Source organism: Canis lupus, chromosome 8 (assembly GCF_003254725.2).
Source record: "Canis lupus dingo isolate Sandy chromosome 8, ASM325472v2, whole genome shotgun sequence".
In the NCBI taxonomy this organism is placed as follows: domain Eukaryota; kingdom Metazoa; phylum Chordata; class Mammalia; order Carnivora; family Canidae; genus Canis; species Canis lupus.
The window spans coordinates 16905675-16926153 of record NC_064250.1 but is presented as its reverse complement, the minus strand read 5'-3'; the positions used below and the strand labels follow the sequence as shown (position 1 = coordinate 16926153).

At 35.7% G+C, this 20479-nt stretch overlaps 2 long non-coding RNA genes across 2 annotated transcripts in view; one reads left to right on the top strand and one right to left on the bottom strand.

The window, feature by feature from the left end:
• LOC125755547 (uncharacterized) overlaps positions 1-20479 on the top strand; it is a 305824-nt gene that overhangs the window by 272467 nt on the left and 12878 nt on the right. The window contains exon 5 of the long non-coding RNA XR_007412277.1: positions 5812-5891. This is a non-coding gene — a long non-coding RNA (uncharacterized LOC125755547). The remainder of the gene's footprint in view (positions 1-5811; positions 5892-20479) is intronic.
• Positions 4905-19857, bottom strand: LOC125755548 (uncharacterized). Its single transcript, XR_007412278.1, has 3 exons — positions 19644-19857; positions 17979-18050; positions 4905-5860 (listed from the first exon to the last, which is right to left on the bottom strand). It is a non-coding gene; the product is annotated as an uncharacterized LOC125755548 (long non-coding RNA).

Here is a 20479-nt window from a genome sequence, read left to right as displayed (position 1 = left end):
TTCTGCTAATCCTCATTTAGCAATGGCTTTGTTGGTGATTCAAGAAGTAACCAGCACCTTCATCAACTCTATGAAATCTAACATATTTTCAAGATTTGCAATTTTATTTTAAAACCAACTTATGCTATATATGTGTTATACATTTATTAAGATATTTATTTTATCATATATTTATTAAAATTTCAGTGGAAGATTGATCAAAATAGACTGTGATGTGATTGATGAGAACAGATGTCAAAGTGACAGGGGAATGGGTATTTTAAATAGGACTAATCTTATAAGTGGCCAGTCCATTAGTGATATTTTTGAGGCATAACTGTGTTTCCCTATGCAATCTCATGACTATAAGAAAGCAGTAGTGAATCTATCAGACCTCAAGGATCTTATATAATTTGATTCTATAGCCTTTTCCTGGAAGCTTCTAGGATATTCTCTTTATATTTAGTCTGTTACAAAATATCATGTGAATATTTTTAGGCACTGGTCCTTTTCATTCACTGTGCTCAGCATCTACATCTTTCAGTTTGAAACCAGGTGTTTTCAATGCTGGGACATTTGCCTCTTTGCTTTTATTTTATCTCACAATGTTATCCATCTACTTGCCATCTTCTAGAGATTTTAATAAATCTTTGTTCTACTGATGGCTCTCTCCCTTCCCTTTTTGGTGCTATTATGAGCTTACTATCTTCTGTATTTCTTTATTGTAATTTTTACAGGGATTTTGGAGGAAGGAAGTTAAACATCTATGTTAATAGTCTGCCAAGTAGAACCAGAAGATTCAGTATCATTTATATTAGATGCAGAGGACTTTATTGAATGGAAATAGCTACATCAATCTATTTTCATCTATCCATCTAGACCAACTCCCTATTACTGGATATTCAGGTTGTTTAAGATTTTTTCAAATGTCCATAATTTTTGGTGTTTCTGACTTTAAAAATCTCATTTTTCTCTGGATGGACATAGAAATTACCGCAAGCAAAATACTGTTTTAACTTGAATAAATTTATGTTCTGTATCAGTTAAATCTTCCATTCTTTTTGAATGTGACAACCATTTGAGGACAAATTAGGAGAGAATGGCTCTTTTGAGGGCCACATAATGAGAAGATTCAGTGTAAAAGGCTTTTGACAGCCAGTCTAGAGAGATATGAATACTCAGAGATAAAGGCCTCAATTTTCCAGCACAATGCAAACTAGACCCAGGGGAGAGAATATGGCAACTGCTGATATTGAGAGGCCCATATGCTAAAAACAACCAAATTTTCCCCAGCACTAGGATTAGGCAGCCATTCTCAAGAATAGTTGGAACAGGAGCAAAGGGAGGCATTTCTGTTAGGGATAGATGAAATTCAAAGTCAGTAAAAGAGGTTTTTGGCTGCCTATTAGGAAAAAGATACATTTTAGGACATGGGTAGATGAAATATTTTGAATATGAGCCCTAAATCAATTATGCTAAACAATCTAAAATTCATTCATTTTTTCAAGTTTTTTTTTTTTATCATTGATTTACATAGCAGAAAAGATGAACCTGTGAGTATATGTCATTTTCATGGTAAAGTCATATTGGTGCTAATTACTAATCTAATGAAATCCTTATTAGTGAAGTAACATTCAGAACTCAAAGATTTAAAAAATAAAACCAGGGCCTAAAGAAGGGCTTCTCAATGAGATGTGGGACATTAATCCTCCAAATAGCACCTGTTTTTTAAAGTGCTCCACTATTCCAAATTAATCAGAAGGGTGGATGTAGTGAACTTCAAGTTGTGGCTGAGCTCTTTCTCCCAGGAGGAGATCTTGATGTGTATCCCAGAGCAAGAAGTGGCCAAGATCCCTGTGTGCCATATATGTTTACAGTTCAAATGAGCTACGTAGAGAAACTCTTATTAGAAGGTAAAAATTATCATCACTCTAAATTAATCATTAAAATTATTAAAATTGGGCACCAGGGTGGCTCATTCAGTTAAGCATCTGCCTTTGGCTCAAGTCATGATCCCAGGGTCCTGGGATTGAGTCTCACATCAGGATCCCTGCTCAACAGGGAGTCTGCTTCTCCCTCTACCCTTCCCCTCTGCTCATGATCTCTCTCTCACTCTCTCAAATAAATAAATAACATCTTTAAAATGATTAAAATTAGCACAACTCCATCTTTAATTTTTTCTTCAACTTTGTGGATTTAATGCTTCTCTTGAGCAATAACAGGTAATTTTACTTATCTCTTAAGAAGTAAGAGATACTTTTTGAGTCTTGCTTCTTTTCCTTGGACCAGTGTTAGGCTTCCTGGAGATCTTCTGAGCTGACTCAGGAATTGGAAGATCTCTAAAGCTACTCTAAGTCAGATAAGGTGGAGTAAAAGAATTTTGGGCTAGGAGTCAGAAGCTCTAGGTCTAACTTTGGCTTAGCTGCATTCCACCTCATCTGTAAAAGGGGATTAATAGTGCTAGCTCTTCCTACCTATAAGATTGCGAAGAATTAATAGGACTACAGTGAGTGAAGGCAAGATATTAACATTTTTATATATACTTGGTATTCAGATGAGGAAAATCTATCCACTGATAGATTCTTGGGTATATGTTGACTCAGATTGTCATAACAAAATACCACAGACAGAGTGGCTTGAACAGCAGAAATTTACTTCCTCACAGTTTTGGATGCTAAGAGTCTAAGATCAAGATTTCAGTCAATTCAGTTTCTGGTGAGAGTCCTTTTTCTAGCTTGTAAATGGCAGCCTTTTCATGTCTTTATAGGCCTTTCATTTTCTATAGTTTTCTTTTGAGGACACGAATTCCATCAGATTAGGGCCTCATCTTGTGACCTCATTTAACCGTAATTACTTCCTTACTCCAAATACAGTCCCATTGGGGGTTAGGGCTTCAACATATGAATTTTGGGTGTGGGGTTGGGGGACACGGACATTCAGTCCACAACATTAGGAAAGATTACATTGATCCTGAACCTATGGAGTCCTCAGTTGTGGACTCACATATACCAGTGCCTCAGATGAGGCATTAACAGAGAAAAAAGGACCTCATGTTAAAGATATGCTTTCCAGAACCATTCAATTAGATCTTTTATGGAGACTGTTCTGCTCTCAGATGGAGATGTCCTGCCAAATATTTCATGCAACTTTGGATATCATCAAGATGTTTTGAGAAATACTGGATTCAGGACATCTGCACCAGAGTCTTAGCACTTCATTGTTTTTATTGATTATTCCACTGCAAATTTCTTAAAATAACATCCATATCTAATGTATTTGTGGAATCTAAGCTATAAAGATAGGAAAATAATGCATTTTTAAAATTTAAATCAGAATAAGGCAACCCTATAAAGCACTAGAGAAAAATGTATACTACTTGGAGGTAGTATCACTTACTGCTTAAGGGTTTAGGTTCTGGATTCAGAGAACCCTGGGTTCAAATCATAACTCTTCCATTATTTATCTCTGTCATTTCAGACAATTTTGAAGTTTTTCTGTACTTCAGATTCTTATGTTTAATATAGATATAATAGTTCTACCTCACTAGTTTTTTCAGAATTATATAAAATAATATAATAGGAGATAAGCACATGGTCTGACCCATTAAGTGCTTAATATATAATAGATACAGCTTATTATATTTTGTAAAATGTCATTGCATAGATTTTTATTACTCTCTCATAAAGAGCTTATACTCTGACACGTTACTGATTTAATTTGAATTTTAGCAAAAAGAAACATGCTTTTAAGAGCCAATTAAAATAATTTCCTTGTCCCTTGTTTCTTCTTTTTTCTCTTCCCTTCCCTCCCCTCCCCTCCCCCTTCCCTGCCCTCCCCTCCCTTCTCCTCCCCTCTCCTCTCCTCCCTTCCTCTCTCCTTCCCTCCCCTTTCTTTCCCTTCCATTTTAACAATATTACCTGGGGTGAGATATGGGGAAACCAGAACACATCAAGAGAGAGAAATCAGGAAGAGTGTCATAGTTTGTTGTACTCACAGTTCTCTGGGGGAGAACAGAGCACACAGCACAAAGCCACTCAGGGGAAGCACCAGATCAGTCAGGAGGCAGGAGGGGAGAGAAGAACTATGGATAAGTGCCTTTATCCTTGGTTCTGGGGAGGGAAAAGGCAAGGCAGGGCAAGCAGGTTTAAGATTGGCTAATTTGAATGACTTCAGTGGGCTCTGGAACTTAGGGGCTGGCCTTGTTATCGATGCGTGGCCCTTGGCCAATCAGAGCAGGTGTATAATGGCCCGGGGTGTGTGTGAGCTGATGTGGGAGGTTGTTGGGGGGTGTGGACTTAAGTAGCTGTTTGAGAAGGGGAAATGACCAGCCTCTCATCAGGGCCTCAAAACTAGGTCAAGACATGTTTGAGGGCAGCCTAGGTGGCTCAGTGGTTTAGCGCCGCCTTCAGCCCAGGGCCTGATCCTAGAGACCCGGGATCGAGTCCCCCGTCAGGCTCCCTGCATGGAGCCTGCTTCTCCCTCTGCCTGTGTCTCTGCCTCTCTCTCTCTCTCTCTTTCTCGTGAATAAATAAATAAATAAATCTAAAAAAAAAAAAAGATATGTTTGAAGGCCTATTATTTCACTACTTAGAGTCAAATGTTAGCAGGAACTGAGGCTGAGGTTTTTACAAGGTAGAAGAATCTGTCATGTGCACACTGTAAATACTAAGTGCCACAAATGCATCTGGTAGGCCAAGGCGTGAGCAGCCTAATGCCATTATCCCCAATTCTTTTAATATGTGAAAATTTCTGCCTAAAGGGAAAGCAAAAGGATTATTGCTACTTAATATTTGTTTAACATAGCATATTTGGGGAATGTTTCAGAATGTCTTATGAATGAACCTCGAAGTACCTGAAAGTTGTAACTATGCCCATTGTTAACCATTATTGAACATTTTTATTCTCTTTAAACCATTGAATTTGGGTAAACCATAGATTGGCCCATAAATATTGAGTCTCTTAGTTTTTCAAGTCAGAGTCTCTTTACTGACCTGCTAGAATGTATGTCACTGAGTAAAGAGGGCGTTGAGGAAATATGGAGAGACTATTATATGCTGTTTTTCTTTTGTTTCTTTGTTTTGTTTTTTGGGAAGAAAGGAGAACAAAAGGAGGCAGATGTGGGGAGTGAAAAGTTTAATATAGTGTATAGATTTGTATTATTTACTGATTACAGCAGAAAACATAAGTTTTCTGGCCTATTATTTAAAAATAGATCTCTGAATGTGTCTCACACATTGCTGTAATGAATAACAACCACATTAGTATTCTAAAGAAAATCCTGGTTATTAGATTTCTGTAGTAAAGAATTGTTTCAAAAGATCTTACTTTACATTTTAAGACTATTTGCAATCTTGACACATTTTTATGTTACTGGCATCAAATTATTTTTAGTTCAACTGGCCACAGTTGGGAATAAACCTAGATTCTATGTTGAATATTTATACTACATCTGATAAAGTAGCCAATGTAAAGATGTGGTCTATGGTTTTTACACACACTGTGGTAAGAAGGCAATTCAAATATTATAAGACCTATCTTACAAGCTTCCTGGTATCAGACAGATATGTCAAGGCTCATTCATATAAAAAATGTATTTATTAAGGTCACTAAGTAAATACTGTTTCAGTAAGTGAGCAATTTAGATACAAATGTATACATTTAAAAATATACTTACCTACCAAATTAAAACATAGAATGAGCTGCAGGAGTAGTTGTAATAGTATATATGGTTTGTGTATTCATAGAGAACATTTTATTCATAAGGTATGAAACACTGAAAGGATCATGGAATACAAAATCATACTAACCAAAGTCCTTCCCTGGCTGTTACAGATCATGGTACCCTGGGAAGATCAGCCTCACTGGGATTCAAGTTCGTCAGCTGAAAAAGAGGGGGAGACATTAAATAATCTGTAAGGTTTCTTCTATTACAAATTGCCATGATTTCTTCTTTACAACTTATTTCTCATTTAGGAAGAAAATGGGTAAAACGCAAGGTATAAAATATGAATTGCATTGTATAGTAGGAAATCATGAACTTTGTCTTGGCATGTTTTTTTCTTTTCAGCTAACATTGTTGAAATTCAGTTAATATTCAATAAACTGTACATATTTAAAGTGTACAATTGGAAAAGTTTTGACAATTGGATCCATCTGGGAAGGCATCACCCCAGGTGTTCTTAGGGATTTGGTATAACCCCTCCCTTTTCTCCCTCCTTGTCCTTTTCTTGCCCTGTGTCCAGGCAACCATTGATCTACTTTGTATTCTTAGAGTTTAGTTAGCATTTTATAGAATTTTATATAAATGGGATCATATCATATGTGTTCTTTTTATTTTTGGTCTGGCTTCTGGTACTTAGCGTAATTATTTGAGAATCATTTGTTTTCTTGCATGTATCAATAGTGTGATCCTTTATATTGTTGAATACCATTCCATTGTAAGAATGTCACAGTTCATCTATTCGCTGGTTGGTTCACATTTGCATTGTTTCCAGTTTGTATCTATAACAAATAGAGCTTCTCTGAAGATTCCTGTATGTCCCTGTATGGTCATATGCTTTCTTTTGGGTAAATATCTAGAAGGGAATGGCTAGATCTTATGGCAGATGTCTAATTTTTAAGAAACCACAAAAGTATTTCCTGAAGTGATTGTACCATTTTCTATTCCCGGCAGTGGTATATGAGAGTTCCAGTTGTTCTACACCATCACCAGCCTGCTGTGGTCATTTAACTACATTTTAGCCACCCTAGTGGGTGAAAGTATTTAGAATACTAATATTGTGTTTATTTTTCTTTTTTAAGATTTTATTTATTTTAGAGAGTGAGAGAGGGCACAAGTGAGAGTAGGGAGGGGGAGAAGGAGATGGAAAGAGAGAAAGAATCTGAAGCAGACTCCACACTGAGTGCAGAGAGAGCCCCATGTGGGGCTTGATCTCACCAACATGAGATCACAACTTGAGCAGAAACCAAGAGTCCTATGCTTAACCAGCAGAGCCACCCAGGCACCCCTCCCCCTGTGGTTTAGTTTGCATTTTCCTAATGACTAGTGATACTGAGCATTTTTTCATATGCTTATTTGGCCTCTGTAGGCCTCTGTAGGGTCCAGATTTTTTTCCTTCCATTTTTAAGAGGATTGTTTGTTTTCTCACTATTAAGTTTTGAGAATCTATAATTCTTTATATATTGTAGCTATTCTTACTTTTAAGGCTTATTAGATGAGACCAGAGCAATGCTCAGTCTCGGGCTAATTATCCTCCAATATTGAGGTAAGACTCTTCTGTATTCTCTACCCAGGTCCCTGTGAATCATGACAATTTCCTCTGGTTTGTGGGAACAGGGCTATTCTTGTACCCATGTAAAACCCAGGGACTATTACCTGTAATTCTTTTGAATAGTTCTTTGTTTGTCCTTGGGTAATTTCCATAAGAACACATGCTGATCAACAATCAGTTGAAAACTTGAGACTCTCTGGAGCCCCTGGAGTCCTCTCTTATGCAGTTTTCTCCTTTCTGAAACTCTGGAGAATTCTAGCTGCTTTGATCTCAAATCAGGGAATGTGTTGAGCACTTCTTGGTTTCTCCCAACTGAAAGTGTGGTTGGAAACTCAATACAATAAACTGGGGCAATTTTTGAGCTTGTCTTGTTTGCTTCTGTAGAGATCACTGTCATTTGTTATTTGATATCTAGTGTCTTGAAAATGGCTTTTACATGTTTATTTCCTCTATCCTTTTTTGTTGCTTCAGGTGAAAGGTAAATTTGGTCCCTTTTACTCCATTTTGGCCATAACTGGAATGGTTTTGAATTTTTTTCTTTAGGGTTTGGATAAAGTCCTAATGAGAGCCACTGGCCATTTGGGCATTGTATCTGCTTGCTCATAATCTCACTGTTATTAACATTTTGGTTTATATTTGTCTAGTTCTCTTTTGCTCTTTTTCTTAAACAGCTTTATTGAAATATAATACGTACATCACAATTTATTCATTTAAATTATACAAGTCAGTGTTTTTTATATAATCATAGATATGTGCAACAATTACCACAGTCAATTTTAGAATATTTTTAACACTGTAATAAGAGCTTCAGATCCTTTATCAATCACTCCCATCATTCCCCTCCCTCCCCTACCCCAGTTCTAAGCAACCACTAATCCACTTTCTCTCTTTCTGTAGATTTGTCTATTCTATACACTTTATATAAATGGAATCATATACTATTTGGTCTTTTGTGGTTGACTTCTTTCACTTAGCATAATTCTTTTAAGCTTCATCTATGCTGTAGCATATATCAGTACTTCATTCTTTTTTATGGCCAAGTAATATTCCATTGTATGGATATATCAAAATTTTTTATTCTAGTCATCTGTTGTTGATAACTGGGGTTTTGTTACTACCTTTTGACTATTGTGAGTACAGCTGCTGTAAACATTACACACTTGTATTTGAGTACCTACTTTTAATTATTTGTATATTTCTAAGACTGAAATTGCTGTGCTGTATGGTAATTCTATGTTTAACTTTTTGAGGAACTGTCAAATTGATTTCCACAGTGGCTGAATTACTTTATATCACCAGCAGTGTACAAGTATTCTAATTTCTTCACATTCTTGTAAGCACTTTGTTATTTTTCATGTTTAAAAAATATATAGCCATCCAGGGTACCTGGTTGGCTCAGTCAGTTGATCATCCAACTCTTGGTTTTGGCCCATGTCATGATCTCAGGGTTGTGGGGTCCAGACCTACATTGGGCTCCATGATCAGTGTGGAGTCTGATGGCGATTCTCTCCCTCCCTCCCTCCCTCCCTCCACCCCTCTCTCTCTCAAATGAATAAGTAAATATACAAATAAAATCTTTAAAAAATGTATATAGCCATCCTACTAGGTATGAAGTGGTATCTCATTGTGGTTTTGATTAGCTTTTCCCTAATTACTAATGATGTTAAACATCTTTTCATGTAATTGGTGGTTATTTGTATGTCTTCTTTGAAAAAATGTCTATTCAAGTGCTTTGCCCATTTTAACATCAGGCTGTTTGTTGTTGAGTTTTAAGAGTTCTTTATATATTCTGGATACTAAATTTTTGTCAGATATATGACTAACAAAATTTTTCTCCCTTTCTGCAGATTGTCTTTTTACTTTTGTTAACAGTATCCTTTGATGTACAAAAGGTTTTAAAATTTGATGAAATTCAACTTGTCTTTTTTTATTACTTGTGCTTTTGGTGTCATATCTAAGAAAATGCTGCCAAATTTAAGGCCATAAGGATTCACCCTATGTTTTCTTCTTATAATTTTATAGCTTGAGCTCTTTCACTTAGATGTTTGATCTATCTTGATTCAATATTTGAAACTGCTGTGAGGAAAGGTCCAACTTTATTCTTTTGCATCCAGTTGTTCTCAGCAATTCTTTGAAAATTCCACTCTTTCACCATTGAATAATCTTGGTACCCTTGTTGAAAATTAGTTGACCATAGACATATGGATTTATTTTTGGACTCTAAATTCCATTTCACTTGTCTATATTTTTATCTGTATGCTAGTACCATACCATACTAAGTTTTGAAATTAAGAAGTGTGAGTTCTCTTACTTTGTTTTTCTTTCTCAAGATTGTTTTGGCTATTCTGAATTCCTTAAAATCCCATTTAATATTGGAATCAAATTGTCAATTTCTACAAAGCAGTCAGCTGAAACTTTATGGGGCACTGCTTTAAATCCGTAGGTCAATTTGAGGAATATTGCCATCTTAAAATATTAAGTCTTTTAATTCATGAGCATGGGGATGATTTTGTATTCATTTAAATTTTCTTTGATTTCTTTCAATAATATTTTATAGTTTTTAGCATATAAGTTTTATATTTTTACTAAATTCATTCCTAAGTATTTTATTCTTTTTTGGTGTTGTTATAAATAGAGATTTAAAAATTAATTTTCAGATTGCTCATTACAAATGTGTAGAAATAGAAACAGTATTTGTTTATGTATTTTATATCTTTCAAACTTGTGGAATTTCTGGTGAATTCCTTTTGTAAAAAATATTTTATTTATTTATTAATGAGAGACACAGAGAGAGGTAGAGACATAGGCAGAGGGAGAAGCAGACTCCCTGCGGTGAGCCCGATGTGGGACTGAATCCCAGGACCCCGGGATCATGACTTGAGCCCAAGGCAGACTCTCAATAGCTGAACCACCCAGGCGCCCCTCTTCTGGTGAATTCCTTAGGATTTTCTATATACAAGTCCATGTTACTTGTGATAGAGATAGTTTTACTTCTTTTTCAATTTGAGTATTTGTTTGTTTATTTATTTATACCTAATTGCCCTATCTAGATATTGAATAGAAGTGGTGATAGCAGACATTCTTATTCTTTTTTTTTTTAAGATTTCATTTTTAAGTAATTTTTATACCCAGCGTGGGACTTGAACTTACAACCCTAAAATCAAGAGTTGTGCATACTCTATTGACTGACCAGCCAGGTGCCTCTCTTATCTTGTTATTTTATTTTATTATTTTATTTTATTTTATTTTATTATTTTATTCATTCATTCATGAGAGAGAGAGAGAGAGAGAGAGAGGCAGAGACACAGGCAGAGGGATAAGCAGGCTCCATGCAGGGAGCCCTACCTGGAACTCAATCGGAGGTCCCTAGGATCAGGCTCTGGGCTGAAGGTGGCGCTAAACCGCTGAGCCACCCGGGCTACCTCTTATCTTGTTCTTGATCTTAGAAGGAAAGCGTCCAATTTCTCACCATTAATAATTAATTATGTAGCTGTAGTTTGTTTGTTTGTTTTTTGTAGATGCCCTTTATCAGGTTGTGGAAGTTCTCTTCTATTCTTAGTTTGTTGAATGTTTCTATTATGAAATGGTGTTGAATTTAATCAAATTCTTTCTACTTTTATTCAGATGAAGTGTTTTTTGTTTTATATTATATTGATAGAATGTGTCACATTAATTGATTTTCAGATGATGTATTTGTCTGGTTTTGATACCAGGATAATACTGGTCTTATAAAATGAGTTGAATATTGGTCACTCTTAAATTTTGGGAGAATTTGTGAAGAATTAGTATGCATGCTTCTTTAAATGTTTAATAGAATTCCACAGCCATCTACACCTGGCTTTTATTTGTAGGTAACTTTTTAATTACTCATCAATCTCTTTATTTGTTATAGGTTTATTTGTATCTATTTTTCTTGAATCAGTTTCAACTGTTTGTATCTTTCTAGGAATTTGTCAATTTTATCCACGTTAACTAATTTGTTGGCATACAACTGTCCATGGTATTCCTTTATACTCCTTTTCATTTCTTTAAAGTTGATAGTAATGTCTACTTTCGTTTCTAATAATTTGAGTCTTTTCTATGTTGGGCAGTTTAGCTAACATTTTCTAAAATTTGTTACCTCTCTTTTTCAAATAAAAATAATTTAACCTGTATTTCCTTGTGTTCCTGTGTGTGCGTGTGTGTGTGTGGTGTGTGTGTGTTAACATTAAACCTTTTAATCCAACCGGAATTCATTTCACTATATAAGGGATCTTACTTTTAATTTTAAAATAATTAACCAATCATTCCAGTACCACTTGCTGAATAATTTATCTATCTCCAAAGATTTGAAATGTTCCTTAATTATACACTGTATTTTTACATATACTATGGATTATTTCTAGGCTTTCTCTTCTTTTGTGTAATCATATCTACCAATTCTTATGATGGATATCATACTGCTTTTATTTCTTACTATTTTATCATTTATAAAATAATAAGAAAAAAACTTATTATTAACTAGAAAAAAAACTACCCTCTCACTATTTCTTAAATTTTAGCTATTTCTATCAACTTATATTCCAGCTGATCATTAGAACAACTTTATCACATCACCTCTGTTCCCTTTGTACCGCCTTCCCCAAGGAATGTTTGAGTTTTTTTCAAATGCTGGGAGTTTATTTGATCTGAAATCAATTCATATAATATTCTGAGAAAGATAGACATTATAAAATATTGAATGTACACATCATAGGTGCTCTCCTACTCTTTGACCTATTTTTAGTGTTGCTGACCACTAGACTCCTGAGCTTCTTCAAATGTAACTATGCAATTATTCTTGACTCTTTCCTTATGGTAGTATATCTCAGGTCTTCTTTTTCTTCTCCCTTTCTTTTTCCACTAGGACTTTCTTAACAATCCTTTATCAATCTTTCTCCTTCTCCATACTGCTTCATAGTTAGAAAAATTATCTTTGTCTATTTTTTTCTTAGAAGTCACGGGGACTACCAATTGCTTAATTCAATCAAATAGGCCTTTACTCTGAATTTAAAAATGTCTAATTGTCATCTAGAATCTCACTCCCACCCTAAAGCCCACATTCTGTTCTCAGACCCTCAACTCAAAATTTGTATTCCTCTCCTACTACTTCTTGTTTTGTAATTTCTACTTTAGCAAAACAAAGCTATTCATATTTCTTTACTTTGGCAAAGTAAAATTCATTGCCATATATAATTCACCAACATTTACCTACAGACGATCGTATAGATACACTGTTTTATGGTATTTATTCCTTACCATCTTCCATAAAAATGTATATCCTCTCCTCCTTTCAGCCCCTGCTCAATACAAACTTGAGACAAGAAGTGTGTCTATTTTAATGCTACTCCAGTCATTCCAGCAGCTTTTCTTGATGGTATTATTTAGTTATAATTGATTATACAGAGATGCCTTATTCAAGAAAGTACAGTGTACAAGCATGTATAATATATATGATTATGATTAGTTTTATAAATTTGATTCACCATTGATTCATTTAAATGTTAGATTATATTTTTTGGAAGCTATAAAAATTTAAACTGGGAGTTATTGTTTCCAGCAGTGTGAAAGCTCTATGAACTTATAAATCAATAATTACAAATAAATAAAATGAATTGCTTCAAACACATGAAAGAATATAAAGCTTAGTATAACTTAAAACATATAAAATTTATTATCTAATGCTTCTTTTTTTTTTTTTTTAAAGATTTATTTATTCACGATAGACATAGAGAGAGAGAGAGAGAGAGGCAGAGACGCAGGAGGAGGGATAAGCAGGCCCATGCCGGGAGCCTGACGTGGGACTCGATCCTGGGACTCCAGGATCGCGCCCTGGGCCAAAGGCAGACACGAAACCGCTGAGCCACCCAGGGATCCCCTCTAATGCTTCTTTGTAAAGCTATTCCTGGGTATTCATATTTGTTAAATACTTACTGTGGACATAGTTTTTAAAAATCTCTCTGTAAGTTCAGTCCATGAGGGATAATGAATTCAAACCATTGTGCAATTAGAGGATTTCCTGACCTAAACTCACCCACCTTGGGCATTAACATAATGAATGCAGAGGACAAATATGAAGAGAGAGACCTTTTTCATCTTTTGGAAACTGGAGACTTCTAGTAGAGGACGGTTATATTGAGTCTTGCAGGAGAAATAGAAGTTAGCTAGATAGTGGGGTGGGAGGGGTGATCATTCCAAAAATAGCAATGGATGTATGTGCAGAGACCTGCGAGACTGTGACAAATATGAGAAATTGCTAATATTCCATACTAATGGAACAAAGGATGAATATGTGATCATGGGGAGATAAGACCAGAAAGCTAAACTGAGGCCAAGTCATGAAGAGCTTTGTAAATTATACCAAAGAGTTTGGCCTTTCTTCTACAGGCAATGGGAACTTGCTTACAGAAAGAAATACTTCTATCAGTATATTATGAAGTTCCTGTTAATGTATTATGAAGTTCCTATCAATATATTATGAAGGAAAAAAAAACCCTCAAATACTTCTTATCTAATGTGCAAGGCAACCTTAAAAAAAAACAACAAAAGAAGAAGAATAAAAAGAAGGAGCCCTGGCCTCCTCTTACAAAAAGAGTATCAGCAAATCAGGTTCACAACTAACTTCAGATTTCTGTTTCTTAGATTTTGTTTGTTGTAAAGTGCTTTTATCTTGTTTTCAAAGATCCAAAGTATAGAATTGTTTACTTATTTCTAGCAGCTATATTTTTCCCTTCACAGATTGTCCCTGTCTTTGAATGTGCCTTTTGAAATGGTATTTTCCAATTTGATTTTCAGGAGTAAGGCCTCGAGCATGAAAAACATGAATTTTTTTTCTTAGAAGCAAGTGAGCTTTCCTTCTTTCCTGATGTACACAGATGGTTTCAGGATGTATCAGTGCTGAGAGCCATTTACAGTCAAAAGATTTTTTGATCTTTGGCAAGCCCTAGAGGGAAGAGGAGATTAATGTTACATGTCCTTCCCAACATCAGACTGGAGGAAAGGTTGGTAACTGCGATGAATGTTTTAGTCTTAAGAGAAACTTGCACCTTTGGCAATATCTGCGCAGGTGGCAGTGATGCCTGAGAAAGCATGTGGGGCTTCTAGGAGGGGCTGGGAGGAGGCACACTGCTTGCACTGTGATGTAGTGGGAAAGGAAGGTTAAGTGGTCTCCAATTTTTAAAATCTATGTAATTTTTAAAAGTCACTTTTATATAATTGTGGAGTTATTTCCTGAGGGATTTTTGTTGTTGGTGGTGGTGGTTTGTTTTGGGTACAAAGTCAAGAAGACCAAAATGATGAAGTTATGAGGAAGTGGCTCCAACCACTGGGGAATGAGGGATAGAGAATTCAGCTCCCAGAGTTCACTGCTGAGCTCTTAATCAGAATATGAAAGTTGCACTTCACATCAAACCACTGGATGGTCATTTCCTCAGAAGGTCTGGATGGTTTTCACTCTGACACCACATTGTGACTTGGGAAGAAAGGTGACAAAGAAGGGAATAGAAGGAAGTGAACCTAATGTTCAAAGGGTGATTTTGTGTTTCCAACAGGTGTAGATTGGAATAGGCATAGGTGATGAATAAATGAATGAGTTAGCTAGTTCAGAAGAAGAAATGTACACTTTGAAAAGTGGGCTATGCCTTTTGATTTTTTCCCTTTTGATTGTTTTCTTTCAATTTTTTACACAAAGCCCTTTTCAAAACAGCAGTTTAATATGTCCCAAAGAAGATAAGGGAAAGAGATTTTGTTTGGATTGAAATCTGGGATAGAATTTAAAAAGGGGAATGGTGTATTCTTGGGATTCTGGCAAGGTGAAGGTTATGGCAGTGAGAAATATCTCAGGACGTAGTGAAGTTTCACAAGTGAGTAAGGGTCATTTGTACGGTCATGGTTCCCAAACAGAGATTCTCCTGAGAGCTCTTCTCTGCTCAAAATTGGAAGGAATTTGCATTACGATGAGAGGCTATTTTCTTGGAAAAGCCTCTTAGACCTTAAGTAGCTTGCAAGAGACTCTTTTGACAAGGTTCATGAAAATGGTGTCAGGAAAAGGAAATTACTTGCTTTAATAACTCTGACATTATTGGTGTTAAGTGTTTTGCATTCTGTTTGGTGATTTGCATACAGATGGGGCTATGTGGACTCAGAACGGTGTTCCTTTGTGTTTCTTCCCATTTCTAGCACTATAAAAAAATGAGTCAGAGATGCACATCAAGTTGTCCTAAAAGAGCCAGTGATTTTAATTAGTTTTGAGAGAGAAGTTAACCTAAATACAGCATTGGGATTAGAATTGGAAGAATTTTCTACTTAACTGTTTTTATTTTGGCCTATCACCTACAAAACTATCACACTGCCATGGGATTTTAAAGCTGATGGGGCTTAGAAATCATATAGACCAGTAGGTCAGTACTTCTGGTCTCCTGGCTTCAGGTCAGCTTTTTCCAGCATATTGTGCTTACTCTCTTTGCAAACTGTAAAATACAATGTTGTCAGTTAAGTTTAGGGAATTTAATGACGAAAGAGACACATCCTTGCCAATTTAGATTTTGTTTTTACTACAGATGTGGTAGTCAATTTATGTATTGCTACCCGAATGTAGAAGTTGCACTGGGCATCTCTGAACCTCCCCTCCTAGACTTGAGAATCCTTCAATCTTTGAAGCCTTTTAGGAACATCTCTTGATATTTCAAAGATACAGATACAGAATCATACCACTGTTAATGTTTTTGGCCTCAAATTCCTATCTTTAAAATGGAGTATTAAAATTGTTCTTTTGTCTTATAAGAGTCCAAGCTTTTTGTTCATCATTCCACCTGTCTAGAATATTCTGCTTCTTTTTTTTTCACCTTTCTTTCCTTGAAAAACTCAGTTCAAATTCTCATTCCTTTAGGTTTAATGATCTCTTCAGCTTCCTTCATATTACTATTCAATTGTTTTGGTAAGTAGTGTCACTATATGGGATTTTTTTTTTTACACTGTGGTTATTTATTGTTATGTACTTATATATTTTGACAGCTTATATAAACTCCAGATTGCTTTTAGAGAGTGAAAACCATGACCTTTCCAAATTTACATTCAGCAGAATGCATCTCAGAGTGTTTACTATATATTATATATTTAGCAAATAATTGTAATTTTGATTTTACATTATTTGTAGTTTTCTGTTTTTAACAAAACCATTTTTTACAAAAGCTTAGCAAATGGAGGTGTACCTGAAAACATTTATTTTTAAAGTGCAGCATATTAGTTATTTTCTTAACTTTTATTTCTTAGTGTGAAAAAAATGCAGTGTCCCAGCCCAGCATCACAAAAGAAAAGTATAGAAGAGAGAGTTTGAAACAGAGAGATGGGGACACCTGGGTGGCTCAGTGGTTGAGCATCTGCATTTGGCTCAGGGCATGATCCTGGAGTCCTGGGATTGAGTCCCACATTGGGCTCCCTGCATGGAGCCTGCTCCTCCCTCGGCCTGTCTCTGCCTCTCTCTGTGTCTCTCATGAATAAATAAATAAATAAAATCTTTTTAAAAATTAAAAAAAAAAAAAGAAATCGAGACAAAAAATAGTAAGTGATACAGTTAATTGTTGGAGCTTCTAATTTCTTTTTAAGAAGAAAAATAAGATTAATAGAAAATATATTTTGAAAACATAATTTCCCAATAATATTTTTTCAGCCAATGGATTAATTTGATAAATAAGTGATTATTCTTTTAAAGATTTATGTGTTAGGCCCTATGCTGTGGATTCAGTACCCTATAAGACAGAAAGGGCCCCTGTTCTTAAAAGAATACATTTTACTAGGAAGGCATTTTAGCTAATGTGTATCATGATATGCAACTGAAACTCTTATCACCTATACTATTCATATGTGTGCATTGTGGATTAAAAAAATATTATAAAGTTAAATGCAAAATAACTTGGAAACAAAAGCTGATAAAATACTGTAACTACTGTCTTGATTTCAACTGTGTGATGATCAGTGAGGTTTCATTGTTTTTACTGATTTTAATAAGTGGCATAAATGTATACACATGTATAACTTAATAGTAAAAATATTAACAGTACAGCAGATAGATGCTCTGTAGGGCACACCTAGTTATGTGACCTTTCTGGTAATTGTCTGGTCCACATACCACTTAAGTTCTTGTACAGATTCTTTAGTGAAGAACCAAAAACAGACTTGGAAATAAGGTGCTCACATTTCACAGTCCCTTCATAAAGAAGCTGGAGACTTAACACAACAGTGTTATTCCTGTGGCCAATTCCTCTAGTGAGGAAGATTAGTTTGACTGAGGAATTTGTGGGTGCAGAAGGTTTTTAGACTTTGTTTATAAATAAGTGGCTTCCTAGGATTTGGCTTGAATTTACAGTGTATGTTTATCTGAAGCCCCCGAAGACAGATGTATATGAACACTTATCTATCATCTTGTAATCAAGGGGGAAATGAGCTACAGATTTCCTGATTTCTTTGCCAGAGGCAACGACTTTTCTCCAGTAACATAAACACAGATGCAGGGAAGTGTTCCATTTAAACCTCTTCCAAAGTTCATGGGTATTTTCCCTTGGTATGACTAGTTCTGGTGCTCAGTTTAGGTTTAAAATAAGTTATTTTTCAAATACCTATTTTGATACAGTGGACTTGTTTAAGAGTAAAGTCATCATGGGTAATAAACAATGGACTTGAACCTCCACCTACAATAAACTATAATATTATTACCTTAAAATGATAAGGCACTGTGATATTCAAAGGACCTTTTCATGCAATGTCTTTCTTGTTACTCAGATAATCCTATAAGATAGAAAGGGCAGCCATTATCACCATCACTTTACAGATGAAAAAACTGAGTCCTCTACAGTTTAAGTGATTGCCTAAGGACATAAACTGATAAATGGTGGATTTAAAACTAGGGCACTGAGATAACTCTTAAATACAAGTTAGGATTTTGCATTTCAGCATTTTGCAATGGTATTCTAATAAAAAAATATAAGAAAAACTGAACACGTTCTTGCTTCAAGATAGGATGGAATCAAAGAAAGAACAATGAACCAGAGACCTGGATCCAGTTCCAGTTTTGCCAACTGACTCAGTGATTATGGACAACCTGCTATTCTTTCAGGGTCTGATTTTATCACCTATACAAAGAAAGCATTGAATTAAATTATCTGTAGTGTCTCTTTCAGACCTAACATTGTATGAAATAGTTGGTGTTCAACTATCTAAGTTCTAGATTTTTCTAAGCTATTTATTCCCTTTACCTTCCCATATCTGTGCATTCCTCCTGCCCCCATCCACATCTGACTAACTGAGGAGATAATCTCAGACATGTAAACTGTGCAGACCTCAAAATCCCAACTGCCAAAATATCTCCATGAGCTTGCCCCCATGCTCTTGCCTTATCACCTTATCTAATGTTGCCTGAAATTCCCAGAATAGAGCCTCTTTTTGAGGGACCATGAGAGAAAGTTTGCAGATTTGCTAGGGCTGCAATAACAAAATATCACAGACTAGATAGCTTAAATATCAGAAATTTGCTTCTTCACAGCTCTAGAGGCTAGGAGTCAAGATCAAGGTGTTAGTAGGTTTAGTTCCTTTTAAAGCCACTCTCCTAGCTTTGCAGATGGCTTTCTTACTGTGTCCTCATATGTTCACCCCTGGGTGTGTGTGTCTCCTGTTTTTTAATTTCTTTTTCTAAAGACATTAGTCATATTTGGATTATGTCTCACCCTAAATTGCTTCACTTAAACTTAATTACCTCTTCAAAGACACTGTGTCCAAGTGCAGTCACACTCTGAGGTACCAGGGGTAAGTTCTTTAACATATGAATTTGGAGGGAGACATAATTCAGCCTAAAACATACTTGCCCTAGAAAGATTTCTCTAAAACATTCTCTAGGAGTTAGGGAATAAAGCCATAACATAGATCACTAAAGTGGAGATGGATGCAGCTGGAGGAAAGGGTATAAAATCTGGAAGGGATAATTGCTGATGAAGTGGATTGATTGGGGCACCCAGAAGACATTCTTTGCTGAAAGTAGGCTGTACTCACTGCTGTCTTTATAGAAGTGTGGAGGCTGAGAAAATTAAGGCCATTCCACTTTAAGTTCAGCTTTATCACAAGTACAGCCATTCCAGGCCCCTGTGAATAAGAGCTGAACTTTACCTTACTTCAGTTACAGGAAGAAAACAGCTTACAGCTTAACGTCCTAGAAAGCCCCATATTAGAATAAAAACAGAGCCCAAGGGCAGGAAGCACCTATTAGAATGAGAACAGAGCTCAATGTCCTTGAAGGCCCCATATCAAAATGTAAACAGAACTTGAGGAATTCCTCCACCCCTTCTGGAGGTCCCCTAGACTAGTCCTTAAAACTAAGCTGAAACCCACCTTGGGGTCCAAGTCCCTGCTCCGCATTGTCGGGTACACTTGGACCCAAGCTCGAGCTTGTAAATAAACCCTCGTGTGTTTGCATCGGTGTCGGCTCCTTGACGGTTTCTCAGATTCGCAATCTTGGGCACAACAGAAGTAATGACTTGGATGAAAGGAAATGAATTTAACTTATAATGTCTCTTACAATAATTACTCTTCTGTGTCAATGCTTTGGAGAGGCCCTATCAGAAAAAAAACCCAAACAATATTCTGTGTTTTCAGCCTCAGAATTTGCTGTTTTCTCATATCCAAAAGACACATGCTATAACCATGCTTTAGTTCAAGACTACAAGCAACTTTTCAGCTAAAGATTTCTCTCTGGTAATAGAGACAGTCTACTAAACACTACTAAAACACTTGGCTACTTTTTATAATTATTGAATTATTGCTGTATATTTTTCCATGTTCAGGCTGAATAACAGATAATTCATTTGCCTCAAGTAGGTTTGCGCAAATTTTCAGTTTTTTATCCCAAACACAGACATGACACATGTCAAGACTCACAAAATGTCTAGATGGCAGTGTCCAATATGTTAGCCAGTAGCCATTTAAATTTAAAGTTGAATTGATTAAAGTTAAATACTATATAAATTTAGTTCCTCAGTTGCACTGGCCATATTTCAAGTGCTCAATGAGCATGTATGGCTACCATATTCAACAGTGCAGATATAGAACATTTCCATTATCACAGAAAGCCTATTGGATAACACTGATGTAGATTATTTTTCACATTGATACCTACTGATAAAATACATTCTCATTTAATAGAACCAAACTTATTCTGTAAAATATTT